The 26,260-nt window shown below is 40.8% G+C and overlaps 1 protein-coding gene and 1 pseudogene across 2 annotated transcripts in view; both read left to right on the top strand.

Annotated features, from left to right (window-relative positions):
* SCHIP1 (schwannomin interacting protein 1) overlaps nucleotides 1–26,260 on the top strand; it is a 575,059-nt gene that overhangs the window by 415,303 nt on the left and 133,496 nt on the right. The window lies entirely within an intron of this gene.
* LOC101278847 (cytochrome c-like) lies at nucleotides 8,003–8,308 on the top strand (annotated as a pseudogene).

A 26,260-nucleotide genomic window follows, 5' to 3' on the forward strand; every position in this document is an offset into this window, starting at 1 on the left:
GAATAGTAAAATACTTTACAAGAAAAATAACAATAAATGTACAGGATGTTTATGACTTGGAGGAATCTTGAAAGAATAAAATGGCATTTTCAATGTTTAGATTAAAAGTTAAATATTATAATGATGTCAACTTTCTTTAAATTAAATTATTCATTGAATGTAACAGCAACAAAAATGCCAAGAAGTTTTTTTTGGTTATTGTTTGAAATCACACGTCTGAAATAAAGATATTCATTACACAATTATTATAGTTGCAATAGCCTGGAAACAATATGAATGTACATCAATAAGAGACTGGTTAAATTATAGTTTATTCCCACAGGATATCATTATGATATCCTGCTATTTTAAAAAAATAAGGGAGGGAATTCCCTGGCAGTCCAGTTGTTAGGCCTCTCTGCTCTCACTGCCGAGTGCACAGGTTCAATCCCTGTTCAGGGAACTAAGATCCTGCAAGCTGCATGGTGTGGCCAAAAAAAATAAAAAATAAAATAAAATGAAATGACATAAAATAAAACAAAATAGTAAAATAAAATAAAATAGAATAAAGGGAGATCTGCAGGCCTGGATGTGGAATAATCCCTAAGTGTATTGTTAACTGAAAAGCTCAAGTTGCAGAAATACATACACACACACAAATGGCATACTATATCTATACATGTGTGTACATATATAAAGATATACACACATAGATATACATACACATATATACATAGATCTATTATGATGTCATGTGTAAACACACACACACACATACACGTGCTTCGAAGAGCACACAAGAAGCTTTGCCACTGGAGATAAGGAATGGGGGATACATTTTTGCCATATATTCTTTTTATGCCATTTGGTGTTTTTACTATATGTATATCTTAACTTTTCAAGAGAAAAAAAGTTTTTAAGCAATAAAATGAATAAAAGCATAGACCTAAAAAAGATACTTGTTCAGGTTAATGGTATCAAAATGTAATGGGCATTCCCATCTACCTGCTGTCCACTTCTACTCATATCCTAGAGAAATTCCTGCCCATGTGCACAAGTAGACACGTACAAGGAGAGAGGGGCATGGCATGGAGGGAGCAACTAAAACATTATCTATCTCTATAGTATCTACCGCTTAGAATGTGAAACAATATTCATAATAAAACGTTGGAAACAAATATCCATCAGCGGGAGATATTTAATAAATTTTGGTACAGCTAAGGACTATACAGATGTTAAAAGGAATGCAGTAAGTCCATACATAACATAGAAAGTTGTTCATGTTATTAAGTGGAAAATCAAATTGTAGCACTATGTATGTAGTAGTAGTAATTTTTTTGTGTAAGCATAAAAAGTGTGTGGAAGGAAATATATCAAACCATAAATAGTAGATGCCTGAGTAAAACAGTATTTTATCCACTTTCTCCGAGCCAAGCCTGCTCCTCCTTATTTCCTTCCAAGCTGCTTCCTGAGAGAGTAAGAGGTTTCTGGTCCAGGCTGTGAATCCTGGTGAGCTGGGTCACTGATGTAGTCCTGGCTCCAATCTGGCCTTCAACAACTCTTTAGTGGGGTGCAGAGCTCTCTTACAGCCACCAGCAGCGTTACACTCTTGTTCCTAATCTGCAGCTCCTTGTGTGTATTGGCTCCTCGGGGATTTTGCATGAGGGGGGAATGATGGGGTTGACGTGTTCCTGTGGCTCCACCGTAACCCCTAAGACATACCTCCAGGCGTCTCTAGAGGGAACTTTCCCTTTTCACTTTTTACAATCGGCGTCCATGGATTTTTGGAAAGACAGTTTATAAAACTGTAAAACAAATGTAAATTGCAAAAAAAACTTTGACATTCCTAAGAATAAGCTTAACCTTAAGCTTGAACATAAAAATAACACACGTAAAATGATATATCTTTACTGATGCTTCTCACCATCATATGCAAAGGATTTGTGACCACAAGAGGATTAATAACCACTCTACTCAACCTGTTTATTTTGTTTGGTTTTTGTTATACTCATTTTTTCCTTTCCAAAATGGGTAATATACTATTACTTGATTTGTATTTAGTTAAAAAGAATATTAAATAAGTTTGATCAATCTACATCTTTACTAGATAAATTTTAGTTTACATTATTAACATTGTATTAGGAAAAAAATCTATTACTTTCCTTTAAGCATTTTATTAAGTCTTGATGTATTTACACATTCATTTGGAATCACATGGTCTCCTCTCCCTTTCTTTTCCCTTCTCCCATGAGAGAAATTCTCTGAAATAATTTTGGGAAAGAAAATTTGATTACTGAGTCAAAAGCTACAAAAATATTAATGCCTCCTGATGCAAGTTTTCAGTTTGCTTTTTACAGCTTAACTTCTTTGATTTTGCAATACCTTATAAGGTATAAATATATTCACTTCATACAAGCCTCAACCGCTTTAAGCAATACATATAATTTTTTAACTGCTAGTTAATGTACACCAAAGTTTCCCTCTTTATTCCTAAAATAGGCCCATCTTCTGAGACATATCTGTTTGTTTACTGATAAACATCATCAGAGAATCTCTCGCTGAAAGTCTTCCCACATAAGGAAGCATGTTTGTGAGACATCTTTCCTGACCATCAGTATCACATAATGCTTTATCCTTACGAGATCCACAAATCATAAGGTATTCAGTGAAAGTGGACATTGTAGGATATCACTTTGACGTACAGTCAGTTCAAGGGCGACTGAATGGTAGCGCAGGTGTGTGGCGTGTGACTCATGCAGGCCCCACCCCCAGGTGCAGTGAGTCACTCAGCCGGCAGAGAGCTCCCCTGGGATAATGGCACCATCAAGAGAACCTCTTGACACTCACTAATCTAGGCTGATAGCGTCATTTAGACAAGCTAAGAGCCAAAAGAATGCCAAGGTCAGTGTTTTTGTAGCAAGAATTAATTTTTAGTAATTTAAAAATGAAAATGGTAAATAACATTTAAGACAGTCTTAGGGAAATCATGTCGTAGTCCATCACTAGGAACTATACAGCTATTTTCAGTTTTGCATATGGCCTTCCATTTCTTATAGATAGTTAGCTAGTTACAATCATGGGTATTTTATCTTGTTTCTCTCAGTCAGCTTTATATCACAAGCATGGTTCCATGTTTGTATAGAGCTTTCATAATTATTATTATTATTATTATTATTATTATTTTTTTTTTTGCGGTACGCGGGCCTCTCACCGCTGTGGCCTCTCCCGCCGCAGAGCACAGGCTCCGGACGCGCAGGCCCAGCGGCCATGGCTCACGGGCCCAGCCGCTCCGCGGCACGTGGGATCCTCCCGGACCGGGGCACGAACCCGTATCCCCTGCACCGGCAGGCGGACTCTCAACCACTGCGCCACCAGGGAAGCCCCATAATTATTATTTTTAATGGCTGCATGAAGGCCATTTGATTAATTTTATTACTCTGTCTATTCCAGTGCCCATTATAATGCTCGTGATGAGAACATAGGATGGTGCTAGTCTAAGTGCTAGTGCCAAAATACCCCAGTTCAAATGTAAGTTTAGCAACCTCTGTGCCTTAGTTTCCTGGTCTTTAAAATGAGGTTGATGACAATTCCAACCACACCGGTTTGTCATGATTAAATGAATTCATTTGCATAAAGTGCTTAGAATGGTGCCTGGTACGTGGTGAGCAGTCAATAAATGTGAACTATTATTATTGATGTATAAATGACTTTTGAGCCTTCAAGTCATCTCTTGCTTTTGCTATTACAGACAGCAGTGCAATGAACATCTCTACTTATCAGATGTTTTGCTTCTGTATAATTATTTCCTCAGATTAAATTTCTAGGAATCAGATTGCTGGGTCAAAGAATTTATCACAGTGATTACTTTTAAAGAAATTCCTTGAACTTTTGCCCTTGAAGAAAATGTGATGGCATGGAAAACAAATACTAGTTGATATAAAAGAGATGATCAGGAAGGGAAATCATGGCTTTATTTATAACAGTAATTTAGTAAAACCCCATTTTATTCATAAAACTGGGTAGGTAGACCTTATACAAAGAGCCTGGGTTCCATTCAACTGATTTAATCCAATAAGTATTTCCCAGTCTGCTCTATGCTTGTTCCATGCTAGGTGTTAAGCAGAGTATGAAAGGCTATGAAGTGGCCTTTGTCCTTAAAGAGTCAAAATCTATGTAAGAAGGTAAGATATGAAGGTAGTATGAGACTATAGAATCAGGGGCCAAATTACTTTTTTTTTCATCCAAAATCTGTGGTACAGACACCAAATATTAGGCATAGTCAGCTGGCAATAAAGAGATAATATTCAGTTTCTGGTGAAGAAAAAAGTGCGTGTGGGAGAGAGGGGCAATGATACAGATGAACTTGTCTACAAAACAGAAATAGACCCACAGACATAGAAAACAAACTTACGGTTACCAAAGGGGAAGGGGTGGGGTATGATAAATTAGGAAGATGGGATTAACATATACTCACTACTATATATAAAACAGATAACCAACAAGGACCTACTATATAGCACAGGGGACTCTACTCAATATTTTGTAATAACCTATAAGGGAAAAGAATCTGAAAAAGAATATATATATAGATATATATATATATCTGAATCTCTGTGTTGTACACCGAAAACTAACACAACATTGTAAATAAGCTATACTTCAATAAAAAATTAGTTCATTGATTAAATATACAAAGGGAAAAAAAAAGAGAAAAGTGTGTGACCATCCAAGTGATAACTAAATTGAGCTCCACTTTTTTTCTCAGAATCTAACATTTTATAATTGCTTTCAATACACCTCAAACCAACAGGCCAGACCTGCATTTGAAATCATGCACAGAAACTGTTTGCTCTTGCTAAAACACATTCTTATCCCTGCCAGTTAAGATAAAAGCACTCCTCAGACTTCAACTGTGGGCTTTAGCCAAGGGGTCCAAAAGGGTGCTTAGGAGTGGAGATGACTTTGGTGGAGAACTGGGGGTGTGTGTGTCTGTTTAGGAAGGGCCTCTGCTAGCTGAAATAACAAAATCATCTCTATCTCGCCTGTTTTTAGGGAGCAGTGCTAACGTGTCTGGAACAACCAAAATCTCCCACCACCACTCCGCTGTCCTCTCTCTTTTGTCTCAATGTCCAAGGAAGGGGGTCCAACTGCCTCTCCTCTTTGAGATGAGCAAGCTCACTGATTTCCAGGAAGCCAAACCTGAAATAGAAGCAGAGCCTTTTCTTATCATTGAGGAAGACTTCCCAATCACTGTAAACCCTTTCCGTAGGGGGCAAGCCCCGTATAAAGGGTTTTCCGGTCTTTGAAAATGGCCTGACAAACACCATTGTTGCGCCTTATCCAGCAGTTATCAAACTGCCTACTATGTACAGATCCTCTCAGACTGACAGGTACCAGATGCCCCCAGAAGGCTTAAGCCTCTGCAATGTCCAGAGAAGGAGATGCTTTGCCCAAACAGGTCCCCAAGCAGACAAGTGAAACTGTCTTCCTTATATGGTGAAAAGTGCCCTGTCGCTTTAAGGCCAAGAGACTTGGCTGCAGATGGTCCCTGGGAAGTTTGCGGGCAGCCCCATCCTGTATCTGAGCCTCGCAGCTGTGCAGGTGAGTTCCCAAACCTTCTTTCCCCAATTTGCCCTCTGCAGTCTCTCTCCTGGCGTGGCTGGTTGGAAATGCTGTTACAGAGGGCTAGAGAAATTCAGGGTCAGTAGAGATGGTGTTGTTGGGAGAAGTTTGAGTTGAAGGGAAAAAACAAGGTTACTAGGGAAATGTGCAGCGATGCAGCCAGTGAGGATGCTTCTAACTTCCAGTGGGGCGGAAGCATCCAGGTTACAAGAGGCCCTGAGGCTTTTCAGGACAGGGCAGGGGAAACAAATTCAGCAGCGGAAGAGGGACAGATGCTAGGTAAGACCCCACAGGGCTAAGTCTGGAATTCTGAGCTATAGAACCTGGTCAGCTGCAAGTTTAAACCAGACATAGGTGGGAGGAAATAATGCTTCTGCAAATGCTGAAGGCTTTGCAGAGCTACAGGGCTGAGTGCAGAAGAGAAAGTGAATGCGTCTGTTTGCAGCATCTACTGGAATGGAAGGCTGCAGCCTTAACCCTTCGTTCAACCTGGCTGATTAGCAAGTAGGGTTTGACAGCACAGAGCACAGGGTGAGGGTGGGGATGCCTGCGTGGAGTATTGTGGTAGAAGACTAAAATAAATGGATAAGACTATGATCGTGGAACCGCATCTCTGGTATCCCCACAGTACCGCCTGCAGAGAAAAGAGATTTTTCTAAGCTCAGAAATTCTGTGTCATCCACAAGCAAAGAACTGGAAGAAGTCTCATTTAAGCTGATTACTGCTCTGTCATTTACTAATTCAGTTTCCTGACTTCTTTTAGCCTGTGGCCTGGAGCCTCCTAAAATATTAATTTGGAATTAACGAATAGAACTTTTTAAAGGCTAAAGATGAGCTAGCAAAGCCCTTTAACTGAGCCCACTCATCAGCTACAACCAAAAGAGAAGTCCACCCAAGAATTTAAAAAGAGAGATGCCACATTGTAGGACTGGGCTTGTTTTCCCTCCTGGTTGAGTCTGGGGCCATTCATCATTCAGAGGCCAGTGGTTTCTCTACAGTTGTTGTGTGGGGAGTGAACACGGAGGCTGGATTAAAATTCCTTACATACCCCATGCCTTTCAAAAATATTCATTCATCTGGGTAGTCACTGAAGAATTCGTTTTATTATTAACTAACAAGTGCTCTATCTACTTGTTTTCTAAAGACAGAATGTTCATGAAAAAAGATTTGTTTTATCAACAGGGATTTGTTAGTGCAAGGGTTCCCCTTTTCTCACTTCTGATGGCTGGGCCAAGTGGGGATTATAGCTTGCTGAATAGGAAGATCTGTTCTTGACTCTAAAAACAGCAAAGGGCTCTACTTGGGCCTTACCCATTCAGAAACGCTGATGTCCTGAGCAGAAAGTTAACTTTTGAGTTCATGATTTGGAAGGGAACAGGGTGCGTGGGTATAATGTTGCTTCCTTTGTTTCAAGTTAAATCCAGAAAGCGGTGTCAAATATACTGCTTTCAAATATGAACGCTGCCAAGAAAAATAAAATCCAATCCCCAAAGCCGGAAAATCTCTAAAAGTAACAGACTGTGACCTTTCATAAGCTAAATCAAAGTGTTTAAAAGGAAAAAAGACGTGGCTTCCTGAACATTTCACATGGTGACCCTCAATCACATACTGACTGCACAGCATCTCTTGAGCTATTTATTTTATCTGTGCCTCGGATTCCTCACCAGTAAACCGTGCATTGTTGGGAGGGACTTTCCAACGAAGTGGAAAGATCCATTGGAGCTGGAATTGAGCAAATCTGGGTTAAATTTCCAGTCCCTTCATTTATTCCATAACCTTAGACAAGTTACACAGCCAGTCTGAACCTCGGTTTCCTTATTTGTAAAGAGAGTAAATAATTAACAATGTCATTAGAATTAGAGGAACCTACCAGTACACAGGCTCAGGCCTGCGGGTCCTTGGACTTGGAGAGCAGGATGTCCTGCTCCCAAGCAGGAACCTTTGTATCTTGCATGAAAAATGGACGGTCTAAAAATGGGTGATTTTGGGATTTCCCTGGTGGCATAGTGGTTAAGAATCTGCCTACAAATGCAGGGGACACGGGTTCAAGCCCTGGCCCGGGAAGATCCCACATGCCGCGTAGCAACGAAGCCCGTGGGCCACAACTACTGAGCCTGTGCTCTGGAGCCTGCTAGCCACAACTGCTGAAGCCCGCATGCCACAACTACTGAAGCCCGCATGCCACAACTACTGAAGCCCGCACGCCTAGATTCCGTGCCCCGCAACAAAAGGAGCCACGGCAGTGAGAAGCCTGCACACCACAACAAAGAGTAGCCCCTGCTCGCCGCAACTAGAGAAAGCCCGCACACAGCAACGAAGACCCAACGCAGCCAAAAATAAATGAATACAATAAATAAATAAATAAATTTATTTTTTAAAAATAAATAAATAAAAAATAAAAATGGGTGATGTTGAGAAGGGCAAGAAGATTTTAGTTCAGAAGCGGGCCTAGTGCCATACCATGGAAAAGAGAGGCAAGCACAAGACTGGGCCAAATCTCCATGGTCTGTTTGGCAAAAGACAGGTCAGGCCCCTGGATTTTCTTACACAGATGCCAGCAAGAACAAAGGCATCTCTTGGGGAGAGGAGACACTGATGGGGTATATGGAGAATCCCAAGAAGTACATCCCTGGAACAAAAATGATTTTCACAGGCATTAGAAGGGGCTGACTTGATAGCTTATCTCAAAAAAGCTTCTAATGAGTAATAGTTGGCCATTGTCTTATTACAAAACAGAAGTGTCTCATGGCTTTTGTTTTATGTGTACCGTATTTAAATCAGCCTCATACACCAGAATTCCAATCATGAATGGCTGGTAGGATATTTCTTTTGGACGGCCCTGATTTATATAGATTGACTCCTAGTTAAATTAATATGATCAGCTTTTTGAATTTTGACACTAATTCCAGCTCAGGAAGTACTATCCCTATTTTCCCCTTCTAAAGATATGATTGGACTTGTTCAACTCTTCATAGAGATGGTGAACGCCATCTCAAAACCTACAGGAAATTGGTTTTATATTTAAATTTATATAACTGGTTATATTAATATATTTAAATACAGAGGATATCCCTTCACTGTCTCATAGAACAGTAAGACTCACCTGCATTTCACGTTGTGTTCATTAGCCTGCTAAAGGCAAGGGCTGAAGACAAGCTGGCAATGTCCACTTTATCTTTTTGGTCTTAACTGTGCCAATTAAATTAAAATTCCCTGTATCTAAAATGTTGTCTTTTACTTAATGAAAGGCATTTTAGTGTGGTTTATGTATAATATCAAATAAAGAATATTTAATACTTCTCACGTTTCATAGGTGATCTATAAGATCAAATGCTTTTAAAATTTAGCATCACAAGCTATCGCAGCAAACTTTGCTTATGAATTCTTTACCAAGTCAAACTAAGTTATGATTCAGGATTGTCTTTTAAACAGCTATTCAAAAACACATGCAACTATAGCATTACCATATATGCATGATTGGCTATGGTGCTTTTGCCAACTCGTTAGAAAGATTAGATGAGATATACCATCAGCACAAATTTGTAAATTATGTGATCCTAAGGCTGAAGATAATTAAAAACAAAGTCATGGATCAAAAATAAATAAACAAACAAATAAAGAAGAAAAATTATTAAAGGAACTTTAGAATCCAGTAGAGTCTCCAAAAATATTATTTTACAGTTCCTTCTTTTTCTTTATGACTTAGGAAACTATATTGTTCCTTGGGGGAGGAAATGAGTTTTGAGAGTGGAAACCAGTTCTGTAGCACAACTTTAGAACCACTGCTAATTCACCCCCTTCTCCCCACCCTCCTTCAAAAAAGGATGCCCAACTGCCTTGGAAATCCATTCCTAGTTATTAACCAGGCTCATTGATCAGAAGTCCTTCTTAAAGCAAACCCACCTCTACCTATTTTGTGTTCAGAAATACAAAGAATTGTTGGTTTTCTTCCCATGGTATAGTTATTCCATATGCGTGAAAGACAAGGTAAGCCACCTCAGAATCTCAATAAAGGTGGTCTATCCAAAAGCAAGTTTAAACAGCATTTTTAAAGGAACTTTTTTTTGTTGTTATTGGAAGCCACCTCTTACCAGTGGTTCAATAATAACTAATCGCTACCTTTCTGTAAAATCTCCTAACATGTTCACACAGCCATCTTTAAGAACATGGTTAGTGCTACTCTCAGAATTTTCATCGTTCACTTCAGGCCATTGTAAGAGCAGGGTTGCCATACCTGCAATGGGGCTATGTGTAGGACACAGTTTTAAACTGAAAACATTCTCTCCACCAGCTTAGAAAGGTGGTGATAAATTTCAGCAGCAGAAACATTCCATTGGAAGCACATATCACAGCACATGCATCAGCTGGGAGTTGAGAGCTGTCGTTTTTAACTCAATGACAATGACCTAAGGGTAGGTCACCCCTGTAGCCAATCTTCTAGTGGTGGAATAACACCGCCTCTGTCAGGAGACTGGTGTTTAGGACCCACTCTTGGCCACTTAAAGTAGCTGTGGGACCTGGGTTAGTTCCTTTACATGTCTGAGCCTCAGTTCTATGGTCTGCCTCATGGGAATGATAACATATCCACGTATGTGGTTATGGGAAAGACAGGAGAATTGGCAGTGCAGAGCTCAGTAATTATGTTGGATCCAAACGCCTGATGGTCTCTAATAAGGTCCTTGTTCTTTACTAATAAGACACTGGCCATAGACCTTGTCTACACCCTTTAGACCAATCTGCAAGTATGAGTATGTGTCCAAGAATGTGTGACTTAAACTTTTAATAAAAGTTAAGTTTCAAGTTAGGTGGAAGCAAAGAAAAGTAGGGGCTGAGGCCGTTCTACATCGTGCTGCAGGGGTTAACTTTGGAAACAGGTTTAAAATCTGCTGGGTCACACAGGACTTTGGATTGATTACATTCTTTAAAAATATTTTATAATTTTTGACCCTGTGGGAGGTACTTCTGTGTCTGGTACACTGGAAGAAAGAGTCAGAATGGGGGAACACGATGGTCTAGATTGAGCAGGTAGAGTAGAGAAATCCTGGTGGAGCTGAATCTCTTGACACATCTTTGATGCCCCCTCCTCCCCACTGACCCCATGCACCTTGAGCTTGTCAGATGCGATTCTTTCATGAATTCAGCAAGCTGGGGAAGCTTGAAAAAGTGTCTAGTCGGCTTCTTGCCTTCAGTCAGAGCTGCTCTTGAAACAACCAAGAACAAGGGCCACCTACCTCTGCTCAGGGAAGGAGCCTTTCAAGTCCCATCTGTTGTCTACCTGCACTGGGGCTGCATTTGGGAAGTTATCCTTATGCCTTGTGCTACAAGCCCATTTTCTCCCAGCGAGCTCTGGGTCTGTCCTTTGTTGCAGCAAATTGCTATCCTGCCTGTGGAAGCGGCCACTAGGGTGGGGCATGCTCATGGTCACAGCCTCTGCGAGGGGCAGCACTTCTTGTTTCCTCTCTGATTAATGAGCAGGTGAGCAGACATGGTTCTGCCTTGACGTTATCACATCTATTCCCCCTCCACCTTCCCTCTCCCTACTGCAGTGCTTCCCAAACTAGAGAGAGCGTGCATCAGGAAAGCTTGTTAACACACACAATGCTGGGACCCATCCCCAGTGTTTCTGATCTGTAGGTCTGTGCTGGGGCCTGAGTACTTGCAAGTTGTAATAAGCTCACAGGTGGTCTCGGAACCACACTTTGGGAACCACTCATCCAACACTCAGTCTCACTCTGGTGTTTCCAGTAACTTGCACCGCCTCCTACATACCAAGATAATACCTCCTCTCTGTTCCTGGGGGCAGGGATGGAGGTGTGAAATAGAGCCTTCTCCTTACCACTGTTCTGTGCGACTATTTAGTGAATTCTGATTGTAACAAGCATGGTACTAAATACTTTACAGACATTATTTGCACTTTCCCAATAACCCTACAAGTTTGATGTTATGAGACAAACAGAAAGAGTGTGAGAAACCAAGATCTCACCAGTGACAAAGAGCAGATGTGGTGTTCAAACTCAGACTGATCTGGAAAGATTTGCTCTTTCCACTATTCCAGGTCTGGCAAATAGAGGTTTAACTTGTGTGTCAACTCCAATTCACTGGTAGCTGCTGCCTGGAGCACTGTGTTGAGAGTCCCATGTGGAATGGGTGCTCAGCAAGAGGAAGTACTAGGATTGGTGAGCTGTACCTGCCAAGATGCAGGAGTGGAGAATGAGAACCCAGGTGCTGTGTATTTGCCATCCCCACACGATGCCTTGTTCGGGAATCAATTTTGTCAGCTACTAAAATCAGATGAGAGATGGGTATTCAAATTTGTTCCACAGAGAACAGTAAAACTTATTTCCTTTTTCATCCCATTCTCTAAAGGGTGAATCTAAATTTCTTTTTTAATTAATTAATTTTATTTATTTAGTTTTGGCTGTGTTGGGTCTTCGTTGCTGCGCGCAGGCTTTCTCTAGTTGTGGCAAGCGGGAGCTACTCTTCGTTGCGGTGCGCAGGCTTCTTATTGCCGTGGCTTCTTTTGTTGCAGAGCATGGGCTTTAGGCACGCGGGCTTCAGTAGTTGTGGCACACGGGCTCAGTAGTTGTGGCTCCCGGGATCCAGAGCGTAGGCTCAGTAGTTGTGGCACACGGGCTTAGTTCATGTGGGATCTTCCCAGACCAGGGATGGAAACCGTGTCCCCTGCATTGGCAGGTGGATTCTTAACCACTGCACCACCAGGGAAGCCCCTGAATCTAAATTTTTGAGGCTAGATTTGAAAAGGTATAATAACTTGTAAAGTAAAATGAAATGCAGCTAGTATATAGATAGTAGGAGCCACCATGGACATTTAGCCTTAAAGTGACGGGGACGAGAGAACTTATTAATTATGTATGTCTCTGTATGTTATGTGTCTTTCAGTGTGACCTAATAGATCGCCTTATGCTGAAAGAATCCACTGTGACTTAATAAGGAGGCAATGACATTTCTGGTTTTATTTCTCCCTCCATCACTAATATTCAGTGTGAGATTTGTTATTTTTAGTGTCTTAGTGCTTTATCTAAAAAATGAGTTTCATAATGCTTTTCTGCTTCTTCCTAATATGTATTATGTACATGATTAAATGAAAAAATAACTTTATGGCATCTATTATTCAATCAACAAATATTTATAAAAATTTACCCCCAGGCTTTGGGGATATAGCAGCCAACAAACAGACTGCTCTCATGGAACTTACATTCTGGAGAAGGGAGACAGACTATCTACAAGTAAACAAAGAAGAAAATTGTGTATCGTGATAAGTATACACAGTGAGAGTGACTCTGTGTATGCGTGTATGTGTGTATGTATTGCTGTTTTAGATGGGGTGGTCCAGGGAAGGTCTTTCTGAGGTGGTGACATTTAAGCTAAGACTTGAATGTGGAAAAGGAGCCAAACTGGGTGGTCTGGGAGTGCTTCTTTTCCAGGCAGAGAGAAGAACCCATGCAAAGATCCCGAGGTTGAAGGTAGGTAAGGGCCAGATCAAGTAGGCTAGTAGGGATTTTCAGCCGGGGGTGATGCAACCCTCCTTCCCCTACCTAGGTGGTGTTTGAAAATGTGCAGCTGGTAATTTGGGTGCAAAATATGGAATTGAGGACAGAGCACTATTGGCTTTTGTGGGCAGGACCAGGGATGCTAAACATCTTATACTGCTTTGGATGAAGGCACATGAGAAGACTTGTGCCGCTCATACTGTCCTGAAGATATTGTCTCTGTTGAGAAATCCTGAAGAATCTCTAAGGCCAGGGTGAGAAGTTTGAATTTTATCCTGTGTAGAGTGAGAAGCCCTTGGAGAGTTGTAAGCTTTAAAAGATGATCTTTAAAAGATCATTTTGGCTACTGAGTGGAGAGTGAACTGGAAGAGACAAGGGTGAAAGCAGGGAAATTCAACAGGCAGCTGTTTCAGTAATCCAGAGTAGAGACGATGGTGGCCTGGGCAGGGGGGTCATGGTGAAGGTTTTGAGAAGTATTTCTACCTTCAAGAAGAAGACTGCTTAAATAAATATAAAATGCCATTTCTCATGACACCTTATGGTATCGTTTGTTTTCCTTTAAAGACTTTACAGTTTGGGAATCCACTGGTTTCCTCTGTAGCCGTTTAAGGGAATCTTTGCGGCACCGAATTACAGACCTTGCCCTTTCAAATGCAAGTCCTTATCCTCTTGCCCTTCACCCTCACGGATCTGTGTGCATTTCAAGTTGTTCGTAGCTCGGGAAGGTAATCTGTTTGATTTGGGCTTGTAAAAAGAGAGAAAATTACATGCGCTTCTTGAATAACAATATGTGATTTCTCTCTCTGAAGGGTCAATAGGAATTAGCCTACATATATCATTTTAGGAAACCGGCTCCTAATCACATGAATAAGAGGGACCAAGTCCACATTTTTTCTGCTGAAAGAGGAACATTAAGTGAACATCAAAATCTCTTGAAGAGATTGCAGGCATCTCAGTACTAATTTTACTCGGGCATTAAAGCCTTGCCAATAGTTTTCAGGTGCATCAGCTACTCCCCAACAAAGGCAATTCAGCTTCCACAATTTTAGAGAATCCTCCTTGCTGCTCTCTTCCTCTCTCTCCTCATAGCCATCTCTTCTTCCTGTCCCCCCACGGAAGTGCCCCTACACTGTCCTCGGAGTGTCCCTGCAAATGCAGAGATCCATAAAGCAACAATGTGGGAAGCTATTAGCTCACCTGCAGAAGAACCCACTTCTCAGACATCTTGGGGGAGAAGCCTCTGGGCCCCCAGGCTGAGATGCGGGGGTGGCAGGAGATGAAGAGAGAGGAGACAGCTGGTTTCAGGCCACTGCGCATGGGCGAATGGTCCCACTGAGTGTGGAAGTCAAGAGGTGGGTCTTCCCACCAGAACCTTGCGTCCTGAGAGCGGAGGTGGGGTAGTCACCAGAGAAACACTGGGGACTGGATGCAGGCAGGCAAAACAACACACCACAGCCTCCAGCTAGAGCTGGTGGAGCCAGGTACGCACCCACCGACATCCTGCCTTCCAGTTTCTAGATAAAGCTGAAGAAGAGAAACAGAAAGTGGATAGGACCATCCCCCCAAAACAAATGATTGAAACCCATCACCTAATCTACATAAGCCAAGCTCCCAGGAATTAAAAAAGCAAGTGGTCTCACTGAACTGTAAAAACCAAGGAAGAGGAAGCTCCACCTTCACCTCTGGGCACAGGTGTGGCCCAGCAAGAGGTGGGCCACCTCACTGCTGACCGCAAAGGGGGAAACCAGGACCACGTATTGGAAGGGAAGGAGCAAATGTTTCGCATTAGCAGATCCTGTCCCAGCTACCAAGTAGCCATGTGGATTTGGACAAGGTCACCTTCTTGGGCTTCCAAAATAGAGTTGATCAAAAGCTCTTTCAGACTCTGATGTGCTTTGAGGCTGTAATTCATAATTCAGCTCAAGGTCTCCATGGTTCCCCTAAAGCCTCTTGCAAAACAAACCTCAGCTCGCCCAACTCCTATTTCTCTCTCTGTCTGAATTAGTAACTGTTCTCATGCTGCCCCCGTTGGGTCCTGAGAACTCTCCTGTTAGCACACCTAGAACACTACTGCTTCTCTTTCTTTCTTTCTTTGCATCTCTCTCTCTCCACTAGCTCTTCAACGCCCCACCCTCAAAGGGAGGTACCAATGTCAGGTCTTTTCTTTGAATCTCCAGGGTTTAACGCTATACCTGACAGTCACTTACTAGATGTTCAATAAATGTTTGTTGTTGAATGAATGGAAAGGGAGGATGTAAAAATAGAGAAGAACGAGCCCGAACCAATTCAAAGCTCAGGAGCCAGCTGAGCCATATATTCTGCCCATAAGATCCTGGACTCCTTGGAATTAAAAAGAGAGAAGAGACAATTTTAGAAATTATAGCAATAATTTTCAGACCTCACAGTTTCTAATACCCTATGTCTCCACTGAGATATGCCAATTTCACAGGATTTTAGAAATACTAGAGTTTTACCTAGCCTTTATGGAATGTCTTCTATTTGTAAAAAGCTAGTATAAAATTGCTGAGTAGGAATTTCCAGATCCCTTACTTCCTGACTTCATGCCTCTTTAAGCTGTTCTCGGGGAGAAAAAAAAAATCAGAAAGTTTAAAACTGCCTACGTCTTGTCTTCATAAACTTTGATCCTTTCACTTATTTAAAATTCATAACCACACTGTCCTAATAATTAGAAGCGCTAAAGTACTTAGGGAAGGCCATGAGGGATGAACCCCCTGGTCTGTCTAGCCAAGTCACCAGAAATGGTGAACCCTTGCTGATATGGTGCTGGGAGGAAAGGAGGGGGCTTTGAGGCTGCCAGCAGAGGTGGCCCAGAGCATGACAGACCCAAGCTGGTCCAGTTCCAGGAGTCTGGATTTGAGGGGACTGAGATCCGGTGCAGCGTCAAAACCTTTGGGCAGCGGCCAACTGTTTGATGAGCTTTAGCCTCATCAGGGAGGACCACGCACGAGTGATTCCAGCCTCAGGAAAGGGGTCAAAAGGAAAAGGGAAACACGGTTGATTGTGCCTCTTCCTTGTACCAGGCCTGCTGCTGAACGGATGCTTCCGCAGGGCGGGGGGCAGGAAGATGCTGCCCCCAGAAGTGTGGATTCTCCAGTGGTGTCCCTGAGGGATACTGAATGAGGGTTTCTTCCAGAACATTGCCCACAAGCAAGAACAAAGCACATCTCCAACTTCAGTGTGGTGATGTGCGATGTATGGTTCATCCATGCATTTGTCTAAGCCACTTGAGAAGCCAATGTCATGCACTCAATTATTTTTAGTTTTTCTGTTCTGTGTAAAGAAGTGAGTCCCTTTGGCCCTCATGAGTGCTGTCCTGAGAGTGGAGAAAAGCCTACCATGAGACCATGATACAACCAGAGCTGTACTGACAATAATAAACCTTATTCAAACCAAAAAGAGCAGGGTTTTGGTAGGCTCCCAGGGGTCTTATCTAAGGGGTGCACAAGGGGAAGGCCCTGGGAGGTGGGAGGGACTATTTATCGCAGGGCTGCCGGAGGAGTTATATCAGGAGCTCACGTTTGCTGTGACTCCGCAGGCTGTTACCTAGGGCATGTGCTCGATAACATGAGGGGCTGGCATCAGTTTAAGTACCACGCAGGCCTCTTGGCCAAACACATTGGATGCTGAAGCAGCAATACCACGGAGCAGCTTAGCTAAACTCTCGACCATACCTGATTGTAAAACTTTAAGGAAAGGCAAGGGCTTAAGCTAAATTTTAGGATAATGTTGAGGAATCAGAAGGAGAAACAGAGGGAGAAATGTGATTAGGGCGAGACACCCAGAGGGCTTCAAAGGTACCAGAATAATCTGACTTTAAATGGAGAGGTGGGAAATGCTGGTGTTCATTTGATTATTATTCTTTAAACTGTGCATTTATGTTTTTATACCCTGATTTGTATGTATGATATATTTTAAAATAAAAAGACATTTAATTCCCTCCCCAAAACTAAAGACCCAGAGTCTGAATGAAAGCAACTGATCAAGAACTAAAAAAAGTTGCCAAAATAAGGCCACTAAGACCTTAAGTGAAAATTTAATCTCTCTCCCTCTCTCTCTCTCTCCTCTCTCTCTCTCTCTCTCTGCCTTCACCGGAAAAATTTTTGCTGACTGGAAAAATCTCTGTGGGAGTGAGGAGCATTAGAAGTTATCTATGAATTACATTTGAGAGAAAATACTTTTTCCCCTCCCTTCCCATCCTGCTTGTCAGGGCAGGATTGATTCAGCACACGCTCTTTTCCAAAGTTGAAAAGTTAAAAATAATGCCCACCCTCTGGATGCCATTGGACAGAAGCCCGCTTGACGTCAGAGTGTGTTCAGCTGGGCTGTCGCGCTGTCCTGCCCTCGGCCGCTGCCTTTCCCTGGGTTTGTCCGAGGCTCTCCATTACGCTCTGTGCACCAGCTCAATATTTCTTATTTTGCTTCACTCTTTACATGCCTAGAATAGCTCTTTTATTTTTCTGCTGAGCCATGGCTTAGCCGAATTCCTTATATTTGGTTTCTTTGATCTTTCTGATCAAATTATTTTCTGTTCCACTCCTCTGAGCCCCTTCCAGTTCCCTCTATTTCTCAAGAAGCCAGGTGTTTAATAAAGAATCTGGATAAAGCTCAGGCACAATCGGGTGTACGCAGCTGCTTGCCCCCAGGTCACGTGCTGCTTTCTCCTTAAGCAGCGAAGATGGTTTACTAAAGGCATGTGACATTCCAGAGACACCACAGTGCCCTGCACGTGGCAAGTGCTCAGTAATTACTGAGTGGAGGAATTAATCAGGATCTCTTTTAAAATGAGCTAGCCTACATTCCAACTTACACTTAACCTGTTGCCCCATGCCACCCTCAGACCAGGCTTCTTTCTGCTCTCAGGTTTTTCTTTCCAGCCTAACAGTTATTTCACACCTTACTTCCTTGATGCTTTAGTTGACACATTTTTAAATTCAATTTTCTTTTGTTTCATGCTCATCTATTTAACCTCATTAGTTTAATTCATGTCGTAGGGTTTTGCAAGTAACTTTGTTTACCAGATTAGCATTATTTCTAAATTATTGTTTTACCCATTTCTCTAAATAACTGAAAATCACGTTCATATTGTCTTATTAATTCCTCTTTATTAGAAAATAGACTCTGCTTACATATGTATGACTTTTCAGTGTTTTTCTAATTGGCCACAGCACAAATTCATCATATCCTGTGATTCTGACACAGGTTTGGGTTAAGAGTAAAGATCATTGTCTTAAAATGATATGGTGTCTGGGATTTGCTTCAGAATAATCTAGTAGAAGGATTACAGGTAAAACAAGATTACCGTGGGTTGATAGTTGGCCGAGCTGGGTGATGGATACATGGGGTTCATTGTACTATTCAATTATGTAAATGTTTGAAGTGTTCCCACAATAAAAAGTTTTTTAAAAAAGAAAAATATAGATATATAAATAAAAGTTGATCCAATGGATTATTTTAAGATACAGAGAGAGGGAATGCCTCCATCATTCTCCAACCTTCCCTGTCATTGTTACCTACTGGAAGTTCAGCCAATCCTCTGCGTTCATTGTGAAGTTTAGCACTTGCTCCTCCCCTTCCTTTCTTTCCAAACTCTTATTCTCACCTGGGAGATTTCCTTGTGCTGGTGTGTGGCTCTTCCAACACCTCGCATCTGCAATGCTAATCGTCTGCACCTTCATACCCTTTCAGCAGCCCACTATCCTATCCCTTGATTTAAATGGTTTTTTACATGATGCAAATCTCTATCTGCTGACTGTCTAGCACTTTGGCTAAGGCCTTCAGGTTATGTTTTGATACAGAATTTACTTTTTCTCAACATCAGTCAACACATAAAACACATGTATAATCCAGCCATTTCTGGCTTAAAATCTTTCAGGTCTCTCTCTGAACTTCAAATTCAAGACCAGTAACGTTCACATCCAGTTCATGCTTTCCTACCATTTCCAGCCTCTTTCTCTACCATCCTCCAATATTCACTCTCTTTTCCAGTTATATTAAAGTGTCTCATTTGTGGGTAACAGATCGTGCTTTCTTAGCCTCTCTAAACTTTGACCATACTGTTCTCTGAGATTCAGATGTCCTCCTGTCATTTGGCCTCTGGAGGACTTCAGCAACTTTTGTTTATACCTCAAGACTCAATTCAAGCATCACTCCTTTTGGAAGACTTCCCTGAGCTGTCCACATTGAGTTAAATGCCCCCTCCAATACTTTTTTCCATTACACTCTTTGACTACGCCCACCCTAATACTCTGAAACCCAACTGTAATCACTGATGTTCTTCTTTTCCTTTCTAGACTGTGAACTCTTTGACCTCTTCCAACTCTTTCTTTCCAAAGCCCAATCCAGTGCCTGGTACAGGTATTTCAATGAATGAGTAACTGAATGAACAGAGGAATGGAAAAATGAATGCTGTTGTCTTACTGAGGTAGCAACTCCCTACCCAAGGGCCTTCTCTAGAGGTCTGGGTCAATGCTCTGGGTCCTGGGAAGCCCCTTCAGGCTTTGTCTCCTAACTGCCTTCTTCAACCTACCTGACCCACCTGGTTCTAGCTGTAACCCAACTGTCCCTTTCTCTACGGAGTCCTTCATACTTGGTGCTCCATCTAGACAAGTGTTGCCCAAAGTGTGATACACAATAATTTTTAGGTGATACTCAAACAAATGTATTTTGACAGTCTTGTATTTACATTCATATATTTGGCAGCAGGAAATGAGCACATAAACCCTGTAATTTCATAGAGAATATTGCTCAGGATGAGACAAATGTAGTAAGTGCCATGGTAATCAACCTTACCTGGACCTCATAAACCAGGGGTGGGATGCTCAGGTATAATCATAAGTGTTCCAAGCCCTCAACAACTGAACCATTAGAAGCACAGACAGCCAGGACTCACACCAATAGGGAAGAACTCCCGTTCACTGAATTCTACAGGCACCTCTGTGTTTTATTCAGTGAAGTGTTGAAATATCACTTCCTGAAGTTGCTGAGTATGTATACATACATTTAAATAATACAGATAAAACAGTAAATATCTTTTGAGCTGTCTAACTATATCCTCATGGGAGTTCAGCTTTTTAGTGGGTTAATATTGAAACTGACAGATTTGTCTCATTGATATAGATCCTCATCTTTGTCTGAAGTTATCAATTAGGATTTCTAGCTATTTTGATCCAAAAGTTCCATTGTCATCAACCAGAAACTTATAGTCAGCCATACATTTTATACATGTTGATTTATTATATTTTTCATTTGTCCTTTTTAAAAGTTTAATAACTTTGTTTTTTATAGAATTTACTATATTTCATCAAATCTAATATACCACTGATAAGTAAAACACATCATTATGTTATGTGCTACTAAAATATGATGATGCCAATTACCATTGCAAGATGCCATTGATTCTAAGACACATCCAAATTTCAGAGGTGTTAAATTATTTTTAAAATTGATAAAACGTAGTTTGTGTACACTTCACTTCTATTTTAGCAGATAATACTTATATTCCATTTATCATAGTGATATAAAGCTTCCCCTTCAAATGAATTTAATTTAAAAACAATTGATTTAAAGAAAAATATTATGTAAATAGGAGTAGAGGTGGTATACAGTATGGCAAAATCCTGGAGGTGGTAGCCAAGTGACTGTGACTTGGACAGAAAGCCTAGACCCAGATACTGCCCCTTGCCCTACCTGCCAGCTCAGGCCAACCCGACCACCCTCCAGCACTGTGCCCAGATCCACCTGAGGGAGAGCCTGGGTCCTCCACTGAGAATGGGAGAGGAGTTTGAGGTGATCCCTACGCTCAGGTTGAGGAATACGGCTATCATTCATTGAAGGTATTTTAGGAGAGTGAAAAGAAATTCCTAGGAAGTAGACTCATTATAGTACTGGAATAATGTGGACTTGCCTCTATTTAAATAACAGCATACTCGGAGGTTTCTGTTTTGTTTTCTTTTGAACCCAAGAAATAAGTAAGGAGGGGAAAAAGGCACTTTAGTCTCTGTTGCTGGGCAATTTATTCACTGATAACGGCTACCTAAACCCTAAACACTCAGTTTCAGTGATTATCAAACGAAAGAATGGTCAACTTGGTTCTTCATAATAGATTTATCAGTTGAGAATAACTATGAATAACTTGAAGCAAAATGTATTTCATTGAGAGAGTAGAGAAGTAGCTGATTTCCTTATTTCAGAATAGGAAAAGTGAAGAGAAATCACTTTAGAGGGAGGAGGGAAAAATGGTTAAGTTTCCATTGGGGAAACTCTGTGCTTTGTACAGCATCTGCCTGGCTATTGCAGGGGATTCGTGTTCATCATGCTTCCAGCTCTCACTCTGCTAGATCCAGCCCTTGGACTGCTGTGCACATTTCTCTGAGAGCTATGCACAGAAAGAACCCTATGATTTACTCAGTGCTTATTTTTGAAGGTTATTATGAATCATTAACCAGATGCAATAGTGCACGAGGTCACAAACCATATAGGTGCTACTGCTTGCCTGTTTTTACAAACTTGATTTTGAAGTTTTTAATGTAGGTGTAATTGAGAAGATAAATTGAATACGTATGCATATTCTAATAAAGGTATTCTTCCGAGTCAGCAAATAGTCACATCATAGTAAGCATCAATGAACCCGTTACAGTATAATAAAATGGGAAAGTCTTATAATAAAAGATTATTTATAGCCTATTGGTTATTAGTATAATTTTTAAAATGTAATCAGAAACAATGAGTAAAATTGATAATATTGGAGATGCAGCTGTTTCTACTCACTAGCACAAATAATACTAGCAATAATTCTATATAGTAATGTCAATTGAAAGTTAAATCTCTTCCAAGTTCTTTGTTTATCCTTATGGGTGTTTTTGTTTATCAGATCATTGCTGCACATTTTATAAGAACTACTTCCTGGTATTCATAAAAGTTACTGTCATCATACAGTAAATTTTGAATTTATTCTAATTTTTGAAATTAGAATTAAATTTTAAGAATAACCCAGTCCTGTATCCTTTCTCCAAGCAGATGTAGTGGTCAGAAAGCCAAATATATTTAGAAAGTAGACTCACTGGGATTTGGTGTCTTGGGTCAGGTTCCCTAGAAGCAGAGCCTGAGACAGGGATTTGGGTGCAGGTGGTTTATTAAGGGATAAACCTGTAAGGAAGTGAGAGCAGCAGGATGGGACAGGAGAAATGTCAAGTAGGATGCAAATCAGATGGTCTATCCATGGCCTGATGAAGGTGGAGGGATAAATTGCACTGTAGAGGATAGCTGTGAGCCTTCATAAGCAAATATTCACAGCAGCTGGGGGGTGGGTGTAGTGGCCAGGAACAGGGATCTGCTTGGAGTACTAACAGCAGTAAATACATCATCTGGTGACTGGAGGCAAGGCCCAGGTGGGGAGGGACAAAGATGGCTCCCAGGTTTGTGGCTTGAACAAGTGAATAGATTCTTGTATATAAGAGCATCACTCCCCTCATAGTACCAAAAATCTAAGATTATAGAATTGTGAAAAGATTCTTCATTTTACAAGTAAATAAATTTTCCTTTAGCTTTTACTTTCTAGGTAAAAATAACAACTTCTTGACATATTTGCATAAGATCAGTTTTCCATTAAAAAATATATAAACTTTTAAAAAATGTTTGCTCTTTTAGACCTTTTCCATTTATTCTGCTTCCTGTTGAAAATAGATCCCAACCGGTTCTAGGACTCTAATAATTGAAGATTCACCTAGGTTCAATCCCAGTATTATGTTAGCTTTCAATGAAAAAGTAGTTATGTGTTGTTCTTATGTATTCATCCTTTACCCCAGAGGTCATCAATCTGTGGTCTGTGGGCCACATCCAGCCTGCAATCTCGTTTTGTATGGCCAGAGAACTAAAAGTTTTTACATTTTTAAAGGGTTACTTAGGAAAAAAAAAAAAAGTATATTCAACATGACTGTATGACTCACAAAGTCAAAAACATTTACTACTTAGCCATTCACAAAAAAAGTTTGCCGGCACCTACTTCCCATTCATTAGGACCTCAAACTTTTTTCAGAAGTTTGCTGACTCAATCTATATTTTAAAGGAAAATTTGATATTCAGAAACTTTAAAAATAAGTGATTTATGGAACCATAAAATTATTTGTTTTATAAAAGGATTCATCACAGAATATATATACATTCTAGCCCATCTGAAAAATTATCTTAATGGACTTCTTTAACAAATTTAGAATCATTCATTTTAAGTAAAATAAATATGCATAATTTGTTCTCTGTTTTATAAAATATTCCCACCTCTTTTGTGATGATCGTAAAGAAATTGAAAAACACAAATAGATACAAAGGTGAAAAAATCACCTGTAATTTTGCCATCCAGAGTTAATCACTGTTAACATTTGGCTACATCTTTTTCTAGGCATATAACCATTTAATTTTTAAAATGTGGATCACAACGTATGTCTAATAATATACCCTCTTTAATTCATTTAATGTTATAATTTTCAGAAGTATCTTATTTGACTGCATTTATTCCACAGACTGAATATGTCACAATTTATTTAAATGCCTTCCCATTTTTTGACATTTAGGTTGAAGCTAATTTTTCACTATTGTAAATTCCACGATGAGCATCTTTATGCATAAATCTAGATCCTCATTTCTGTGTCCTTACGCTACATTTTTAAAACAGTAACTATTGTCTCTCTTCCCATTGTGTTCCTTGTCTTCCTTATAAACACATTCTTCTTCCTCCTAGATCTATACATGATAGGGCTCCTCAGGGCTAGAGATTTGGCCTTCTCTTCTCACTCTATCTGTCTCCAGAGGATGTCACCTATACCCAAGCTTTCAAATACCATCTATGTGCTGAGACTTCCATGTTTACATCACCAGCCCCAGATCATTCTTCTAAGCTCCAGACCTATATATCCAAATACCTTCATGTCATCTCCACTTGTATGTCTTATACCACCTCAAACAGAAAATGTCCAAGAAGGAGTCGATATTTCCCTTCCTTCTGCTCCCCTGCCCAAACTCCCTCCTCCTAATTGCCCAATTCAGTAGAGAGACATCACCTTTCCACGAAGTTCCCTACAATAACAACCTGGAAACCATCAGTGACATCTCTCTCTCCCTCACCACCCCCATCTATTCAGTCACCAGGCCCTGTTGAGTCTACAATCTAAATATATCTTTAATATTTCTATTTCACTCCATCTCCCCAACTCTCACCTAAGCCACAGCCATCTCTTTCCTGGACCACTATATTTGCTTCCTAATCAGTCTCTCTGCATCCACTCTTGTCCTGCTCTAGCCTTTCCCCACGCAATTCTCCACCATGGAGAAAGTTTCTAAAATGTCAGTCTGCTTTTACAACCCCTAAGTAGCTGGTAGGATGAAGATCTTCATGGCAACCTCTCCTCACCTTCCCACTTTCATTTTGCCACTTTCCCTGAACTCTCTTGCTCCAACCTAGTGGTTTCCTTTCAGTTACTCAATTGTGCTAAGCTTTTTTCAGCCTCAAAACCTTTGTCCAAGATGTTCCTTCTGCCTGTAAGACCCTTCCCTCCCTCTTCAGCTGACCAGTCCATCTCCTGACCCTCCCGCAACACACAACACTACCTCCATGTGCCTCTCGGTGTCATATCTGTCTACTTTTTGGTACTTATTATAAATTGTAATCTAAATTGTTCTATATTTTTTTCCTATGTAATGTCTTTTTCTCCCCTACAATGAAGTTCCATTTGGGGGCAAATAGTATTTGTCTCTTTCACCTCTATATCTCCCAGTGCCTGGCACGTAATAGGTGCTCAATAAACATTTGTTGAATTAACAGATCATGGAGTATGAACTTCGTAAAGACATTTAAAAGATATTATCACATAGTATTTCAGAAAGTTTGTATGAACCAATTTGTAAGCCCACCAACAGTATATGAGTGTTCCTGCGATCACACCCATCCTGACACCGAGTGTTGTAGTTCTAAATAATTTTTAAACATTTTTACAGGCAAAATTTTACCTCATTATGATTGAAATTGCCTTTCTCTGATTACTAGTGAAGTTGAACACGTTACACAAATTGATAGCCTCTCATATATTTTCTGTGATTTTTAAAATTCATGACATAATGCTTTTATTGAACCATTTTTGTTACAATAAACAGTGCCACCAAACCTGCTTACCTTCATCTGAAGGTCTGGACAGATCTAGGAAATACTCCTCCACAAGGTTTATGTTTAGTCATTGATGATTTCCCCTTACCTGGGATGCTCCTGTAATTTATCATGGAAACTGGGACGCTTTTGAGAGTGAGGGAGGGTGCCATTAATAATTATGCCAAGACAACAGGCAGGACTGTCCTGTACAGGCCAAGATGTTTGGTCTCCCTAACTCATTTTCATATAGACTTAGAACTCTAAGGATGTAGGGCTCAGAGCAGAGGTCCAAGTGGTGATCCAGGGGTAAACTGAGGATAAACCTGCTTTTTGTTCTGGATTTTAACCCAGATGGCCCTGTGCTGTGCCGTTCAGTGATTCAGTGGCTCACCCTGTGACTTCCTGTTGTCCCTGCTGCCAACTTCACTCATTTACCTCACCTGCCTGACCCTTGGAGGCATCTGATAATTTCATACAACTCTCCTTTCGTGATGAGGCCAGTGGCCCAAAGAGCTACAGGGGCCACCTTGCCCATAAATGCAGAGCTGGTCAGAGGCAAAGCCAAGTCTCTTGGAAGAGTTCTCTCCTATCCCACCTCACCGCCTCCTTCTTCACTTAGAGTGCTTCCAAAGTTATGTCAAGAAGTGACCAGAACAGAGTTTTCACTTCCTAGAGCATCCTGCGAGGATGTTCCTCTTGTACATCAAAGTACAAGGCACGCAGTTTCTGAGCACTTTGTCCCGTATCGGGTAATGTGCACGTGCGCTTCAGTTCCCATCACTTGTAACGCTTCCCTGAGCTCATGCAGTGCGTCTACAAATTTTCCCGGCTTTTCCTAAACGTCTTTTTGTGTAATTTATACCCTTCAATAAAGCTCAAAAAATAAATTCAGAGTTGCTTGCAGACTTGCATTTTCAAGCATTGCGAGGAACTTACGGAAAGTAGCACCTGATGACAGAAAACTTCTGGAAAAAGATGGAGGGTTTAGACAAGT

The sequence above is a fragment of the Orcinus orca genome, chromosome 5 (assembly GCF_937001465.1).
Source record: "Orcinus orca chromosome 5, mOrcOrc1.1, whole genome shotgun sequence".
In the NCBI taxonomy this organism is placed as follows: domain Eukaryota; kingdom Metazoa; phylum Chordata; class Mammalia; order Artiodactyla; family Delphinidae; genus Orcinus; species Orcinus orca.